Consider the following 16,790-nt stretch of genomic DNA (forward strand, 5'->3'; position numbering starts at 1 on the left):
GGCCTAACTTTTGTATTTTTTAGTAGAGACAAGGTTTCACCATGTTGGCCAGGATGGTCTTGATCTCCTGATCTTGTGATCTGCCCTCCTCAGCCTCCCAAAGTGCTGGGATTACAGGCATGAGCCACCGCACCTGCCCTGGGCTGGGGTTTTTCTACTTAGAAAGCTCCTGGTGCATTGGCTTCAGGGTCTCTGCTGAGACAGCCCAAGCTGGGCAGGAACCACAGCTGTACCACTCTCTGGCTGAGCGACCTTAGTCATGACCATTTCCCTCTATGAGCACCAGTTTCCTTGTTTACAACAGAAGGGATCCACGGTGACAACCCCTGCTCCCACATGGGATGGCGTCAGGCACCTCAAACCCCACGGGAGCTTCCTCCTTTGCACGCCAGCACCAGCCAGTGGAGCAACAGCATTAATGCCCAGGGATGACCCTCTACTGTGGAGATGGAGTTCATCCAGGTGGAACACCAGGACACTGAGCCGAGACTGAGCCTAGGTGCCCACCAAAGAGCTCGCACATCAAGGCCACTCTCTGGCTTCCATCCTCCAAGCTCACCATCCCATGTCCTCACTCAGGCATCCTGGGATCATCTGTAACAAATGACATGTTCCAAAGTCCTTGTTCTGCTTTCAGGGACGCAAACTCTGCCAGGGTTCCACACTGGCTGCAGGACTTCAGCAGGGGTCTCCACCTTCTGGATTTGAATGTCCTTGTCTGTAAAATGTGGACAAAAGTACTAACTCATGAAGTCATTAAAGGAGACATAGCATGTGTCCTGAAGCCAGGAGTTCAAGAGCAGCCTGACCAACATGGTGAAACCCCATCTCTACTAAAAATACAAAAATTAGTTGGGAGTGGTGGTGGGCGCCTGTAACCCCAGCTACTCGGGAGGCTGAGGCAGAAGAATTGCTTAAACCCAGGAGGTGGAGATTGCAGCGAGCCATGATTGCATCATTGCCCTCCAGCCTAGTCAATAAGAGCGAAACTCCACCTAAAAAAAAAAAAAAAAGAAAAAAGAAAAAGAATCGAGAGGATACACTGTGACAGGGGACTGTTATTATGACTACCAAGAGGATACTATCAAAATGCCAAGGCGTACACTCCTTAATAAGCGTTCTTATGAAATGAACTGAACCCAATTAGCCACGTTAAGGTTCAGACAATACAGGCAATTCAACAATATCCGGGTCTAATTGGTCACCGTCTTCATTTGGAGTATGACAGTGATTAAGGACCATGGATCTCTGTAAAGTAGCTTGACTTAAAGAGCTGCTCCTTTTCATTGTTCCACTGGTAATACAAGCCATAATGACTTGGAAACCTACTAGAAGAAGATTAGAAGCCCTCGGAAAACCCAAGCTTGCCATCCACCACTTAGGATGCCTGCAGGCTGTTAGTGGCTCCTGTCAACACTAACTAAGTGGGTTCCTTTCTCTGGAGAGATGTCTTTAATGTATTTGGCGGCAGTGTCTAAGGAAATAGCAATATCAGCCCCTTTTAAAGTAAGCTTCCCGTAGTAACAAAATCAGGTGAGAGAGAAGCACGACATTCAGTTTTGTTTAATACCAAACCTGGTTGGGCTTCCAGTTTGAGCCATAATCCACTGACTATGGTGCCATGAGTTTTCCTGTAGGGAAAAGGACAGAATTAAGGCAGAAAATGAGGGAAACAGAAAAAAACGCATAAGGCTTTCACGATGGTAGAGAAGATCTAAGGCTGCATGATGTTCCATTAAGTGTTTTTGTTGAATAGGTGTGTTGTCATCTACCTTTCTTTTTTCTTTTTTCTTTTTTTTTTTTTTGAGATGGAGTCTTACTCTGTTGCCCAGGCTGGAGTGCAATGGGGCGATCTTGGCTCACTGCAACCACCGCCTCCAGGGTTAAAGCGATTCCCCCGCCTCAGCCTCCCAAGTAGCTGGGATGACAGGCATGAGCCACCAAGCCTGGCTAATTTTTATATTTTTACAAAAATTACAAAATAATTGCCCAGGCTGGTCTCCAACTCCTGGCCTCGAGATCTACCTGCCTCAGCCTCCCAAAGTGTTGGGATTACAGGCGTGAGCCACCGTGTCTGGCCCTGTCATCTACCATTCTGAGAGTAGCTTCTATCCGTCTAAAACCCTGGGAGGTCTGATTGATTACAACATCCAAGATTTTTCCCAATTTATGAATCAGCTTTACATTCTGCACAACTGGTACCTCACTACCACCAAGAGGTCGTCCCCAGGAACCCCAGTGGAATCTCTCCTCAGTAGAAACTAGCTTATCTTCGTCTATTTCAAGGCTAGTGCTAATTTCAGTTATTGATCATTTTGGCCTCGGACCATAAGGGCTATCATGAGAATTTTCAGGGGAAGCTATTATAAAGGCAGGAGCAAGCCAGGCCAAATACCAAGAACCAAACCAACGAGGAGGCAGAACAGAATATGCAGATTCTCCACAGACCCAGTATAGACCCTCAGGGACTGGAAAAGAGAGCCACCCAGTTGCATTTGAGCAGGGATCAGTCAGGTTTGTTCCACCATAAATCCATAGCTCCTGAACAATGTCCAGTGGGAAATTTGCTTTTCTGTGGCCCCTTTATAGCATGTTGCAAAGTTGTATAACCACATCTAATAAAAAGAGACCCCACTGGATTTAATCCAGTAACAAAGGTAATTGAACCAACATAAGTAATTCCCAAATCTTGAGTGTGTGATGCCTGGAAGCACAATATACCTTTGCTGGCATCACTCGGATGTTTTTTTTTGAGATGAAGTTTTGCTCTTATTGTCCAGGCTGGAGTGCAATGGCGCCATCTCGGCTCACTGCAACCTCCACCTCCCAGGTTCAAGTGATTCTGCTGCTTCAGTTTCCCAAGTAGCTGGGATTACAGGCACCCACCACCACGCCTGGCTAATTTTTGTATTTTTAGTGGAGGCTTGGTTTCATCATATTGGCCAGGCTGGTCTCGATCTCCTGACCTCAGGTGATCCACCTGTTGGCCTCCCAAAGTGCTGGGATTACAGGCGTGAGCCACTGCACCCAGGCTTGGATTGGTTTTTTATATTTGGTAATGATCGAGTTATCAATGGAAAAACCTGGAGAGTTATTTTTAGTGAGTGTAGGAAGCAAGTAGCAGTGACGTTTGGAATATCAAGAATAACTTTCTGTTCTTCCCTTGGAGTTTCACGGTAAGTCTCACCGAGAACGCGGACGGCACTGGCACCCGCGGAATCATTTCTTGATTTTTTTTGGCATTAGCCCGCAAACCCAACAGTTACTCTGGTTTTGTGCTAGAGCATAATCTCGAGCGAAAGCCATCCCCTCGTTGTGGTGCCGTGGGTTTTCCTGCAGGGAAAAGGACAAGAATAGAGCAGAAAATGAGGAAAACAGAAAGACACATAAGGTTTCATGATGACAGAGAAGTCTTGGTCCACGACCCATGTCCAAAACTAGGGTTATGTCTGCTTCTGGGGAGAGATTTCCCTGCTCAACTTTCAAAGTTTCCAGCAAGCGTACAGGTCCAGGAGTCTAAAGGGGCCCATTTGAGCCATGAGATGCGAACCCAAGGTATGATTTTTAGTGAGCTCATACAATGGTGAAGCTATTAAGGAAAAATTCGGAACCCAGGGTCTGCAATATCCTGCAAGTCCAGGAAAGCCTCTTACTTGTCTGTTGGCTGCAGGTCAAGGAAGACTTTGAATCCTTTTCATCCTCTCAGGTGAAAGGAAATCCCTTCGGCACTCAGGTCATGTCCCAAATAGTGGATTTTTTCTTTTGAAAACTGAAGTTTTTCCACGGAAGCCTTGTGACCTTTATATACAAGTTTCTGTAAAAGGTGAATTGGGTCATTTCAGAGTACTTCTTGGGGGGACAGCATAACAATAAGTCAGCTACGTACTGAGTGAGGGTAGAATTTTGAGGAAATTGTAGTGTGATTAAGTCCTGATGTAATGCCTGAGGAAAATATGAAGTGGTTTTGTAGACCCTAGTGGCATTACTGCTCAGGCGTATCGCCGAGTTTTCCAAGTAAAGGAAACAAGTATTGACCTTTTTTTTTTTTTGAGATGAAATTTCACTCTTGTCGCCCAGGCTGGAGTGCAATGGCATGGTTCTGGCTCACTGCAACCTCCGCCTCCCGGGTTCAAGTGATTCTCCTGCCTTAGCCTCCTGAGTAGCTGGGATTACAGGCGTCACCACCACGTCTGACTAATTTTTGTATTTTTAGTAGAGATGGGGTTTCACCATGTTGGCCAGGCTGGTCTCGAACTCCTGGCCGCAGGTGATTCGCACAGCTCGGCCTTTCAAAGTGTTGGGATTACAGGTGTGAGCCACCAAACTTTATGAACTGGAATGCTAAAGAAGGCTGAGCAGAGATCTATTAATGCGGACCACTTGGAACTAGTTACGTTAGGTAATAAAGTATCAGGATTTGGAACTAGAGGAAATCTTGGTATTACAATTTTCTTAATTGCCCATAAATCTTGAACAAATCTCCAGCCTCATCCATTTGGTTTTTTAAATGGTAGGATTGGAGTGTTACAAGGGCTGGTGCATGGGATTATGGGTCCTTGTTTAATTAAATCTTCTTCAATTGGCAAGAGCCCTTGAATTGCTTCAGGTTTTGGAGGATATTGGGGTAATTTAGGCAAAGGTTTAGAATGATCTGTTTGTACCTTTATAGATTATACACTTTTATTTCTTACCATATCAGTTGGGGAAGAGGCCCAAAAACATTTAGGTATTTTTGAAAGATCAGGGGTATTACAGGGCTGAGTTTCAATCTTATCGATTTCTGCCTGTAGGCAAGGTAACAACCCTGGTTCAGGAGAATCAGGAAACCCTAAGATGATTTCTCCTGAGAAAAATTTTATGTGCCCTTTTAGTTTTGACAGTAAATCTCGCCCTTACAAGTTTACCGGAGCCATGTAACAGAGTAAAAAGTGTTTTTCTGAAGAAGAGCCCAAAGGTAATTGGATTGGTTCAGATATGGGAACCTCTTGAACTTGATTTGAAAACTCTGTCACGCACGACCTTTTTACTCCGAGGGGTTTGTTGGCTTATGAAGGTGGGGTTTATGGTAGATAGAGTAGCTCATTTCCAGGAGGACCGTACACAACTCCCCATTTATTTTAACCTGTTTCTCTACGTTGATTTAAACGTGTTAGGGAGAGCAAGCTACGGGAGAATCCCTTGAATCCTCATCAATGTTGACCTTTATCAGGAGGACTAAGGTCTCTTGGGATCCCTCTAGTGCCGAGACAGTTTGGCCTAAAGGGAGGCTCATTGGCAGACTGATATAAAAGAGGACAATCCCTTTTGCAGTGCCCTGGTTGTTTGCAGTACAGGCAGACATCTTGGGGTAAAATAACTTCTTGTTCTAGCACCTCTTGATTGTGGTTTAAAATGAGAAGGAGCCAGGCATGGTGGCTCACACCTGTACTTTCAGCAATTTGGGAGGCCAAGGCATGTGGATCATTTGAGATCAGGAGTTCAAGACCAGCCTGGCCAACATGGTGAATCCTGATCTCTAATAAAAACGCAAAAATTAGCCAGACACGGTGGCACGCGCCTGTAATCCCCGCTACTCAGGAGGCTGAGGAGAGAGAATCGCTTGAACCTGGGAGGCGGAGATTGCAGTGAGCAGAGATCGCACCACTGCACTCCAGCCTGGGCAACAAGAGCGAAACTCCATCTCTAAATAAATAAATAAATAAATAAATAAAATGACTGGTCCCTTGGGTTCCAGTCCCTGTAACTGTTGCAACTGAAGGACCATAAGCTTGTTAGCCTTTTGAGTTTTTTCTTGCTCTACAGTCCTCTCAAAATGTTCAGCTAAGGCCATCAATTCAGTCATATCTGTAGCTTCCTATCCCAACTTACGTCTTTTAATTAAACTGCTAAGGTGGAGATGGAGTCCATTTACAAACAGAGCACTGAATCCCATTTCAGCCCCCGCAGGAAATACTTCTTGCTGTACTTTGAGCCCACAATGTCCCACAAACGGTATTTCTAAGTGAGTCCTGTAATCTGAAACAAGATTGTATGATGAACCAGTTTATTTTTTGTGGAAAAATTTTAGGAATTGAATTTAAAAGGTTTTCAGGAATTTTTCCGGCTACTTGTGGTCCTTCTTGTGAGGCACTTTTGGAGGGGTCTTTAATACCTTCCTCGGGTTTTGCCCTGTCTGCTGCTGCCATCTACTTCCAAGCTGTACCAGGCCCCAATATCACAGGAATCAACTGGCAAAGGTCAGGGGGTCCTGGGTCATAAGCTCCTATGAGGATTCTAAATTCCTTAGTACATTTTTGAGGATTTTCCCTTGGGATCAGAAAAATCCTTCACAATGGCTGCAGGCTCAGTTTTAGACCATGGAGTGAAAGTGGTTATAGCAAGCAGGCCTGGCTGATCAGAAGGCCTCACTTGGTAAGGCGTCTAACTTCCTTTTTTTTTTTTTTTTTAATCATCTTCAGGGTGAAAGCGTTATTTATTTGAGACAGAGTCTCACTCTGTCACCCAGACTGGAGTGCAGTGGCGTGACCTCGGCTCACTGCAACCTCCGCCTTCCGGGTTCGAGTGATTCTCCTGCCTCAGCCTCCTGAGTAGCTGGGACTGCAGGGGCACCCACCAGCACCCCCAGCTGATTTTTGTATTTTTAGTAGACATGGGGTTTCACCGTGTTGGCCAGGCTAGTCTCAAACTCCTGACCTCAGGTGATCTGTCCACCTCGGCCTCCCAAGGTGCTGCAATTATAGGCATGAGCCACCATGCCTGGCCTGAAAGGGCGATTTAGCAAAAAGTTTTCTGGACTCAGCGTATGCAGGTGGAGAAGGATAATGAGGGAACAGCCGGGTCAGTCCAGCCCGCGCGCCGCGCCCTTTTGCCATGTCCTCAGTCTGCTGCTTCAGGTTTCCATTTGCTTTTTGCAAATAATCTTTTAAGGAATCAATTTTTGATTCATTTAGTCTTTTAGAGGTCTCTGCATACCAAAGAAAGAATACGTCCCACTGTTTTTGTGGGGTTTTGATCCCTCTTTTTCTCATAGCCCTAACAAACAATTTTTTCCAAATTACAACTTCCCTGTTGCAGCCACCTTAACGATAAGCTTTCTTTAGTTAGGCTAACCCATTTTTCTAAAACTGCACAAGTTCTGGGCCCATAATTTTTACACATAAAATTAGCTGGAGTCCCAGAAGGTGGAGTCCCAGACTCCTTGGATTGAGAGGGTTGCATTTTTACGCATAAAATTAGCTGGAGTCCCAGAAGGTGGAGTCCCAGACCCCTTGGATCTGAGCTGGTTCCAGCACTTGGAGTCGGGGCAGCTGCAGGTGCTAGGTTCCATGTTGGGGGCCTGGAGGCCAGAGGGAAGCTTCAGCTTTGCAGTGGTCACAGCTGCGGGGTGATTGGGTGTTCTAAGGGTGCCCTTTGGCACAGGCGGCAGTGACCCATACCTGGGGAGGTGTGAGGGAAGTGCACAGAGGGCAGTCGTCCCTTGGTATCAGGGCTCCGTACCCATGGGCAGTGCTCCTTGGGAAAAGTCAGCTACTTCTTTGAATGCTGGAGTGCAAAAGACACCTAAGGCAGTGAGTAGTCCACAGAGGCCAGGTCAGCCTGGTGACCAGAAGGTGTCCTGCCCAGCAGCAGGAGAGGTTCAGTGTGAAGGTGGAATCTGGAGGTGGCCTGGGCTGACACGTGGGTGGAGAGTGTCTGGTTGACCTTGTCCACTCCAGTCTCTAAGTGCTTAGCCACTCTGCAAGTGAGACCACAGGAAGGGAAGCCCTGAAGCTGGGTGGTGCCAGGAGTTGATTAGAAGATGCCCTTGCAGGCACGGCAGCTCATGCCTGTAATCCCAGCACTTTGGGAGGCTGAGACAGAAGGACTGCTTGAGCTCAAGAGTTCAAGACCAGCTTGGGCAAGACGGTGAAACCCTGTCTCTACAAAAAATACAGAAAATTAACACATGTGGTCCCAACTACTTGAGAGGCTGAGGTGGCAGGATCGCTTGAATCCATGAGGTCAAGGCTGCAGTGCGCCAAGATGATGCCACTGCACTCCAGCCTGGGTGACAGAGTGAGACCCTGTCATAAAGCAAAGAAACAAAACGAACGAAAAGCCCCCAAATCCCCATGAAGTTAGCAGATGGAAGCAAATAATGACGATCAAAGCAGAGATAAATGGGACGGAGGGCGGAGGAGCACTAGAGGAAATCAGTGAAGACACGTCCCTTCTGTGAAAGGTTTACGCAATTAAGAAACCTTTAGCTAATTGACTAAGAAAAAAAAAGAGAAGACTCAAATTACTAAAATCAGAAATGACAGTGTTTCATCACCAATGACCCCACAGAAATAAAAAGGATTTATAAAGAGAATACTAGGAACAATTGTAGGCCAACTAGTTGGTTAACGTAAATGAAATGGACAAATTCCTAAAAACAAACACACCTGAGTCAAGAAATGGACAATCTAAACAGACCTGTTGGGAGTGAGGAGATGGAGTCAGCGATCAGAAACTTCCCAACAAAGACAAGCCCAGAACCAGGCGACTTCACTGGTGAATCCTCCCATTGGACGTGTAACACCAATCCTTCTCCGGCTTCTCAGAATCTTCACTATAACACACCACCTCCCTAGAATGAAGGGAAAAAGCCACCATCTCAATTCATGCAGAAAAAGCATTTGACAAAATCCAACAATTTCCTGATAAGAGCACTCAGTAAAAGAGAACCAGAAGAGAACTTCATCAACAGGATACAGAGTACTTATGACAAGCTCACACCTGCTGGCTCAGGGGTGGAACACTGAGCGCTTTCCTCCTAAGATGAAGAACAAGGCGATGAGCATGCCTGCTTTCACCACGTCACTCCAACGTCATCATAGAAGTTTGGCCGGAGCAATTAGGCAAGACAAAGACATAAAGCCACCGAAATTGGAAAGGAAGAAGTAAAAGTATCTCCATTTTTTTATTCTGAGACAGAGTCTCGCCCTGTCGCCCAGGCTGGAGTGCAGTGGCACGATCTCAGCTCACTGCAACCTCCGCTTCCTGGGTTCAAGTGATTCTCTTGCCTCAGCCTCTCAAGTAGCTGGGATCATAAGCGCCGCCCCCCCCCCCCCCCACACACACCCGGCTAATTTTTGTATTTTTAGTAGAGACGGGGTTTCACCATATTGGCCAGGCTGGTGTCGAACTCCTGACCTCGTGATCCGCCCACCTCAGCCTCCCAAAGTGCTGGGAATATAGGCGTGAGCCACCGTGCCTGGCCACGTATCTCTATTTATTGATGACATGAACTTATGTGCAGAGCATTCTGTGGAATAAAAATAGTCTTAGAGTCAATAAACAATTTCAGCAAAGTCTCTGCGGAGATGAGGAACACACGTACAGATTAGTGGAATACAAGTGAGAATCAGGAAATAAAGCCACACATGGATGTCAGTTGATTTTCAGCACGGGCTTCAGGATCATTCAATATTCAATGAGGCTGAAACAGTCTCTTCCACAAATGATGCCAGGGGAACTGCATATCCCCAGGCAAAAGACGGAAGTTGGAGCCTTACCTAATACCATATAAAATATTGACTTAAAATGAATTAAAGATCTACGTTTGAGAGATAAAACTTTAACACTCAGCTGGGCATGGTGGCTCATGCCTGTAATCCCAGCACTTTGGGATAATGAATAGAGGATGACTTGAGGCCACGAGTTCAAACCAGTCTGGGCAACAGAGTAAGAACTCTACAAACATAGATAAATACACAAATAAAAATAAACTAGTCAGGTGTGGTGACGTGCGCCTGTAGTCCCAACTGCTCAGGAGGCGGAGGTGGGAGGATTGCTTGAACCTGGGTTGTTGAGGCTGCAGCGAGCCGTGATCGTGCCATTGCACTCCAGCCTGGGCGGGCAATAGAGCGAGACGCTGTCGCAAAACAAAAAAGTGTGGTCTGTCCATACAGTGGAATATTATTCAGCCATAAGGAGAGATGAGTTATTTCTATATGCTACAAAATGAATGAACCTTGAAAACATTTTACTAGGCCGGGCGCGGTGGCTCAAGCCTGTAATCCCAGCACTTTGGGAGGCCGAGGCGGGTGGATCACGAGGTCAAGAGATCGAGACCATCCTGGTCAACAGGGTGAAACCCCGTCTCTACTAAAAATACAAAAAATCAGCTGGGCATGGTGGCGCATGCCTGTAATCCCAGCTACTCAGGAGGCTGAGGCAGGAGAATTGCCTGAACCCAGGAGGCGGAGGTTGCGGTGAGCCGAGATCGCGCCATTGCACTCCAGCCTGGGTAACAAGAGTGAAACTCCATCTCAAAAAAAAAAAAAAAGAAAAAAGAAAACATTTTACTAAGTGCAAGAAACCCTTCAACGAAGGCCACCCGTGATATGTATGATTCCACTTGTATGAAAAATCCAGAGAAGGTAGACTAATAGACATACGTGGCAGATTCGAGGCTGACAGCAGGGGGCGCTCTACTGCCAGTGCAGGGGCCAGCTCTGGTGCTGGAGGGGCCAGGGGAGTAGGAGGAGCTGGAGGCTTCCTACTGGGCTTCTGTTTGGGGTGATGACCGTGTTTAGAACTAGATCGTGGTGATGGTGCCCAGGATCGTGAATGTAGTGAATACCATTCAGTTGTACAATTGAACATGTTTTAAAAGGTAAACTTATGGGCCGGGTGCGGTGGCTCACGCCTGTAATCCCAGCACTTTGGGAGACTGAGGCAGGTGGATCACGAGGTCAAGAGATCGAGACCATCCTGGTCAACATGGTGAAACCCCGTCTCTACTAAAAATACAAAAAATTAGCTGGGCATGGTGGTGCGTGCCTGTAATCCCAGCTACTCAGGAGGCTGAGGCAGGAGAATTGCCTGAACCCAGGAGGCGGAGGTTGCGGTGAGCCGAGATTGCGCCATTGCACTCCAGCCTGGGTAACAAGAGGGAAACTCCGACTCTAAATAAATAAATAAATAAATAAATAAAATAAAAGGTAAACTTTATTTTACATGAATTTTATAACATAAAATATGGGTAAGTATAAAGAATATGAATAAAAGAAAACCAGCTTGAAAAAAAAGAACGCCTTGGCAGGTGAGGGACACGAAGGTTCTGGTTCTGGGGCTGGCACTGGAGCTGGCGCCAGAGCTGACTCTAGCTGTGGATCTGGGCCAGCGACTGGCTCTCCCTCTAGAGGTGGTGCCAGAGTCAGGTCTTGCCGTGTAGACAGGGCTAGCTTTAGCTGTGAAGTGGATGTCGGAGTGGCTCTAGGTCAGGAGGTGATGCTACAGGTGGTTTTGGAGCCGCATCGAAAGCTAAACTCTCGCTGGCTCTCTCCTTGAATTGGTGCTGGGGCAGGTCATAGCTCTAGAGATGGCACCAGAGTTGGTGTTAGAGCTGCCTCTATCCCCGGAGTTGCTGGGAGTGGTGGTGCTTGAGTGCTTTCTAGATCGGTGTTGGAGCTAGAGCTCTTGTTGCAGCTGGGTTTAGAGATGGTATCCCAGCTGGCGAGAGAGCGGCCTCTGTCTCAGGAGTTGCTTTGGTGTTGGAGCTAAAGCCCTTGTTGAGGCTCTGGAGGCAGCCCAGGCTCTTGCTTCAAGGTGGTGCTAGAGTTGGTTCTGGACCTGACTCTTCCTCTGACTCTGGTGCTGGCTATGGTATGAACCTGGCGTTGTCACGCCTGTAATCCCAGCACTTTGGGAGACTGAGGCAGGTGGATCACGAGGTCAAGAGATCGAGACCATCCTGGTCAACACGGTGAAACCCCGTCTCTACTAAAAATACAAAAAATGAGCTGGGCATGGTGACAGAACCTCCAGTTCTGTCATCGATTTAGAGCTTGTTCAAGCTCTAGAGCTGTTGCTAGAGCCACCATGGCAGCTAGTGCAGCCATTTGTGATAAAGGCGCCCAAGCTCTGGATTTGAGGTTCAGGTTCAGACGGGAGCTGGATCTACCTCTGGAGGTGGTGCTAGAGCTGTTTCTGGAGCCACTTCTAGCTCTGCAGCTGGTGCAGGAGCTGGTGGCTGGCCTGGGCTCTACCTCTGGAGCTGATTCAAGGGCCAGTGCTGCCACTGGCTGTTCCTTTGAACTTGGCACTGGGTCTAGTTCCGTGTCTGGCACTGGCTCTGATTCTAAATTGCTTTGGGAGCTGATTGTGGGGCCCATCTGGCTCCTCTCAGGCTGAGCATGCTGCCTGGATGGCCCAGAACTGGCTACTTGTCAAAACAGTCCTGCAGGAGGGGTCTGTTGAGCTGTGAGCTCCCAGGACAGGGATGGTGTCTAGGTTTGCTGTCATATTTCAGGTGTCTGGGGTTCACCGTTGTATTCCGGGTGTCTGTGGTTCACCACCCTGTTCTGGGTGTCTGGGGTTCACCATCGTATTCCGGGTGTCTGTGGTTCACCACCCTGTTCTGGGTGTCTGGGGTTCACCATCGTATTCCTGGTGTCTGCACATAACAAGGAGCAGCACACAGGTGCTGGATGCATGAATGAATGAATGAATGAACCCAAGACTTCTTTGTATGGCAGGACTCTTTAGAGCACTCTCTCACAGGGCTGTTGGGAGGATGGCACTGATTCATTCATCTGTTTATTAGGTAAACATGAAGTGCCCCCTGTATCAGGCTCAGTTCTAGAGGCTTGGGAGAACTGCTGTGAACAAGCACCATCCCCACTGCTGTGGGGCTGCCCGTGCAGGGTTGAAATGAGGGGAGGCAGGTCTCAGGCACGTGGTCCAAGCTCAGTGGGAACAGCTGCCAGGATCAGTAGTTCAGGCACAAGTTCCTGTCCAGCAGCTCAGGGCCAGCCTGGGTGGGGCCTGTGGCGGAGGGGATATGAGATCCGTGCTCTGAACGGCCATGCCATGCTATCCATGATTCCCAATGGCTTTCCCCTCACTGGGCCTCAGTTTTCCCATCTACAAAATAGGCATGTGAAGAAATCCATTTCCTGGTTCCATAATGAAGTTGGCCTTGATTCTTCAAGGCAAGCAAAGAAGAGCTCCCTGACCTGGAGGCCCAGGGTTAGAGTTCACTGGGCTATGTCACCCGATGGGAGGACTGGCCAATGGCTCCCTTCTGGTCAGTGGCTGAGCTGGGCCAGGAGCCCAGGGCCTGGCCCATAGTGAGCATGATGACTCAGGTGTTGGGGACATGATGGCCAAGCAATCTCCCAAGGTGCTGGCAAAAACCAGCTCGGTGTTCAGGCACAGACTGGTAAGTGCCAGCCCTGGTATCAACCTGGTTTAGCCAGAGATCTTTCCAGAGTGATGCATAAAAGGCTCCCCCATTCCACTCTTTCTTATTTTCTTTCCCAACTACATTGCATTTTTTCATGTGGATGGTCATCATTTATTTAACCAGACCCTTGCTGGAGGAAATTGGGTTGTTTCTCATCTTTTGCTCTTGTGAGGAAAGCTGCAATCAGTAACTGTGGATCTACGTCAAGTGTAGACGTGTTAAGTGGGATAAATTCCCTGTATTGAGACTGATAAATGAAAGGATAAATACATTCATAATTCTGGGTTTCATTTTTGTCTTGAGACAGTCTCTGTCACCCAGGCTGGAGTGCAGTGGTGTGACCTCTGCTCACTGCAACCTCTACCCCCTGGGTTCAAGTGCCTCAGCCTCCCAAGTAGCTGGGATTACAGGAGCTCCATCATACCCAGCTAATTTTTGTATTTTTTTTTGTAGAGACAGGGTTTTGCCATGATGGCCAGGCTGGTCTTGAACACCTGACCTCAAGTGATGCGGCTGCCTCAGCCTCCCAAAGTGCTAGGATTATAAGCATGAGCCACGGCTCCTGGTCAATTTGTAATTTTGACAGATATGATCAAACTACATCCATTGGCAGACAACCTATATTTCTGTCAGCAATGAATACAAGTTTCTATTTCTACACAGCTTCAGAGTATATTTCCAAACCTTTAGACAATTTTGTATATTATCATTGAGAATGAACGTACGTTCATATGCTCAAAGCCTTTTATATTTCTTTTTGTAAAGGGTCTTGTACTCTCCTTTGCTTATTTTTCTACTGTGTGGCTGATCTTTTTCTTATCAATTTCTAGGAGCTCTTTACATATCGAGGACCTGAGTCGTTTTCCTGAGATAAGAGTTACAGGTATTTGTTCCCAGTTTATTATTCCTTCCTTTTCACATTGTGGGGCTCCCCCTACTACATATTACTGAGTTGAGTTCTCCCCAAATTGTCTGTAGATGTAATACATTCTTTATGAAATACAACAACAGATGTTGCTATGTGGAATCTGAGGAACCAATTTAAAAATTTATGTAGAAATACAAAGGACTAAAATAGAATCAGAAGAATCCTGAATAAGAACAAATTTGGAGGACATATGCTACAAGATATTCAGACTTAGGAAGCTACAGGAGTCAAGGCAGTGAGGTGTAGTGCACAAAAAGACACACAAAGCAACAGAAAAGAATGGAGGCTCGCGGAATAGGGTGGCTCACACTTGTAAGCTCAGCACTCTGGAGGCCAAGGTGGGCAGATCTCTTGAGGCCAGGAGTTCAAGACCAGCCTGGTCAACATGGTGAAACCTCATCTCTACTAAAAATACAAAAGTTAGCCAGGCATGGTGGCTCATACCTATAGTCCCAGCTACTTAGGAGGCTGAGGCAGGAGAATAGCTTGAACCTGGAAGGCAGAGGTGGCAGTGAGCTGAGATTGTGCCACTGCACTTCAACCTGGGCAACAGAGTGAGATTCTGTCACACACACACACACACACACACACACACACACACACACACACACAGAAGAAAGAAAAAGAAAAAGGAAAGAAGGAAAAAAATAGAGGCAACCCAGACTGAAACACAGACATTGATGAATCCCATGAGTGAATGCAGGAAGCCAGACACACGAGAGTATATCCTGAGGATGAAGCGACACATGAACCATGCAGACACCACATTAGCAGAATGAAGAACGAACCCCATGGTGAGGCCAATTGATGTAGAAACAGCATGTGGCAAGATTCAACATCCTTTCACAGTAAAACACACTCCACACATAGGGAGAGGATGAAACTGTCTCAACACAATGAAGGTCGCTTTGGAAAGCTCACTTCTAACATCATACTCAGCGGTGAGAAACGGTGAGAGACTGAACGCTTTTCCTCCGAGAGTGGGAACAAGCAAAAGCTCTTGTCTTTTCTATTCAAGTTATTAAGGAAACTCATAACCAGATGAGTTAGGCAAGAAAAAGGAAGCAAAGGCATTCACATTGGAAAGGAAGAAGTAAAATCATCCCGGTTTGCAGATGACATGATCTTATATTTAGCAAACCCTAAAGTTACCAAAAAAGTTAGAAATATAACTGAATTCAACCAAGTTGCTGATACAAAATCAACATTCAAAAACCAGTTGCCTTTCCATACACTAATAACTAACAATCCAAAAGGAATTAAGAAAATAATTCCAATACAATGGCATCAAAAAAGAATAAAATAATAATGAATAAACATATCCTACGAGCTCAAAGCCTTGTACACTGAAAACTATAAAATATTGCTGAAAGAAATGAGAGAAGACACAAATAAATGGAAAGATATCTTGTGTTCTTGGATTCAAAGACTTACTATTGTCAATTGTCCCTACACTTGAAGTGATTCAGTGCAATTTCCATCAAAATCCAAATGGTATTTGTTTCATAAATAAAAAAAATTCACCTTAAAATTCACATGGAATCTCAAAGGACACCAAATAGCCAAAACAATTTAGGAAAAGAACAAAGTGGAGGATTCACACTTCCTGAATTAAAAACATAGTACTAAACTACAGTAATCAAAACAATGTGGTACTGACCAAAGGCAAAGATATAGACCAATGGAATAAAACAGAGAACCCAGAAATAAACCCTTGTGTATATGTTCAAGTGATCCTCACCAATGGTACTGATACCTGTCACTGGGGAAAGGACAGTGTCTCCAACAAATGGTGCAGGGAAAATGATATTCATGTGCAGAAGCATAAAGGAAGACCCTCGCCTTACACCACATCCAAAAATTAACTAGAAATGGAATAAGGGCCTAATGGTAATGCCTGTAGCTGTACAACCTCTAGAAGAACATACAGGAAAATTTTGATCATGTATTCAACTTCTCAGATATGACATCAAAAACACAGGCAAACCAAAGCAAAAACAGACAGACAGAAGAACATCAATCATAAATACTTTCATGCATCAAAAACACTATCAACAGAGTGAAAAGGTAACCTACAAGCTGAGAGAAAATATTTGCAAATCATAGCTCCGATATAGGTTTTTATCCAAAATAAATAAACTCTACAACTCAATAAGAAAACAACTAAATACTACCATTTTTAAAAAATGAGTATGAAAGGTCCTGGGCCGGGCGCGGTGGCTCACGCCTGTAATCCCAGCACTTTGGGAGGCCGAGGCGGGTGGATCACGAGGTCAAGAGATCGAGACCATCCTGGTCAACATGTGAAACCCCGTCTCTTCTAAAAATACAAAACATTAGCTGGGCATGGTGGCGCGTGCCTGTAATCCCAGCTATTCAGCAGGCTGAGGCAGGAGAATTGCCTGAACCCAGGAGGCGGAGGTTGCGGTGAGCCGAGATCGCGCCATTGCACTCCAGCCTGGGTAACAAGAGCGAAACTCTGTCTCAAAAAAAAAAAAAAAAAGAAAAGAAAAAAAAGGTCCTGAAGAAAACAGTAAAGGACTTGAGTATACATTTCTCTAAAGATGGTTTACTTTCTCCTTCCTTCCTTCCTTCCTTCCTTCCTTCCTTCCTTCCTTCCTTCCCTCTCTCTCTCTCTCTCTCCCT

The sequence above is a fragment of the Sapajus apella genome, unplaced genomic scaffold, assembly GCF_009761245.1.
Source record: "Sapajus apella isolate SASKATOON/1434 unplaced genomic scaffold, GSC_monkey_1.0 scaffold97, whole genome shotgun sequence".
Lineage (NCBI taxonomy): Eukaryota > Metazoa > Chordata > Mammalia > Primates > Cebidae > Sapajus > Sapajus apella.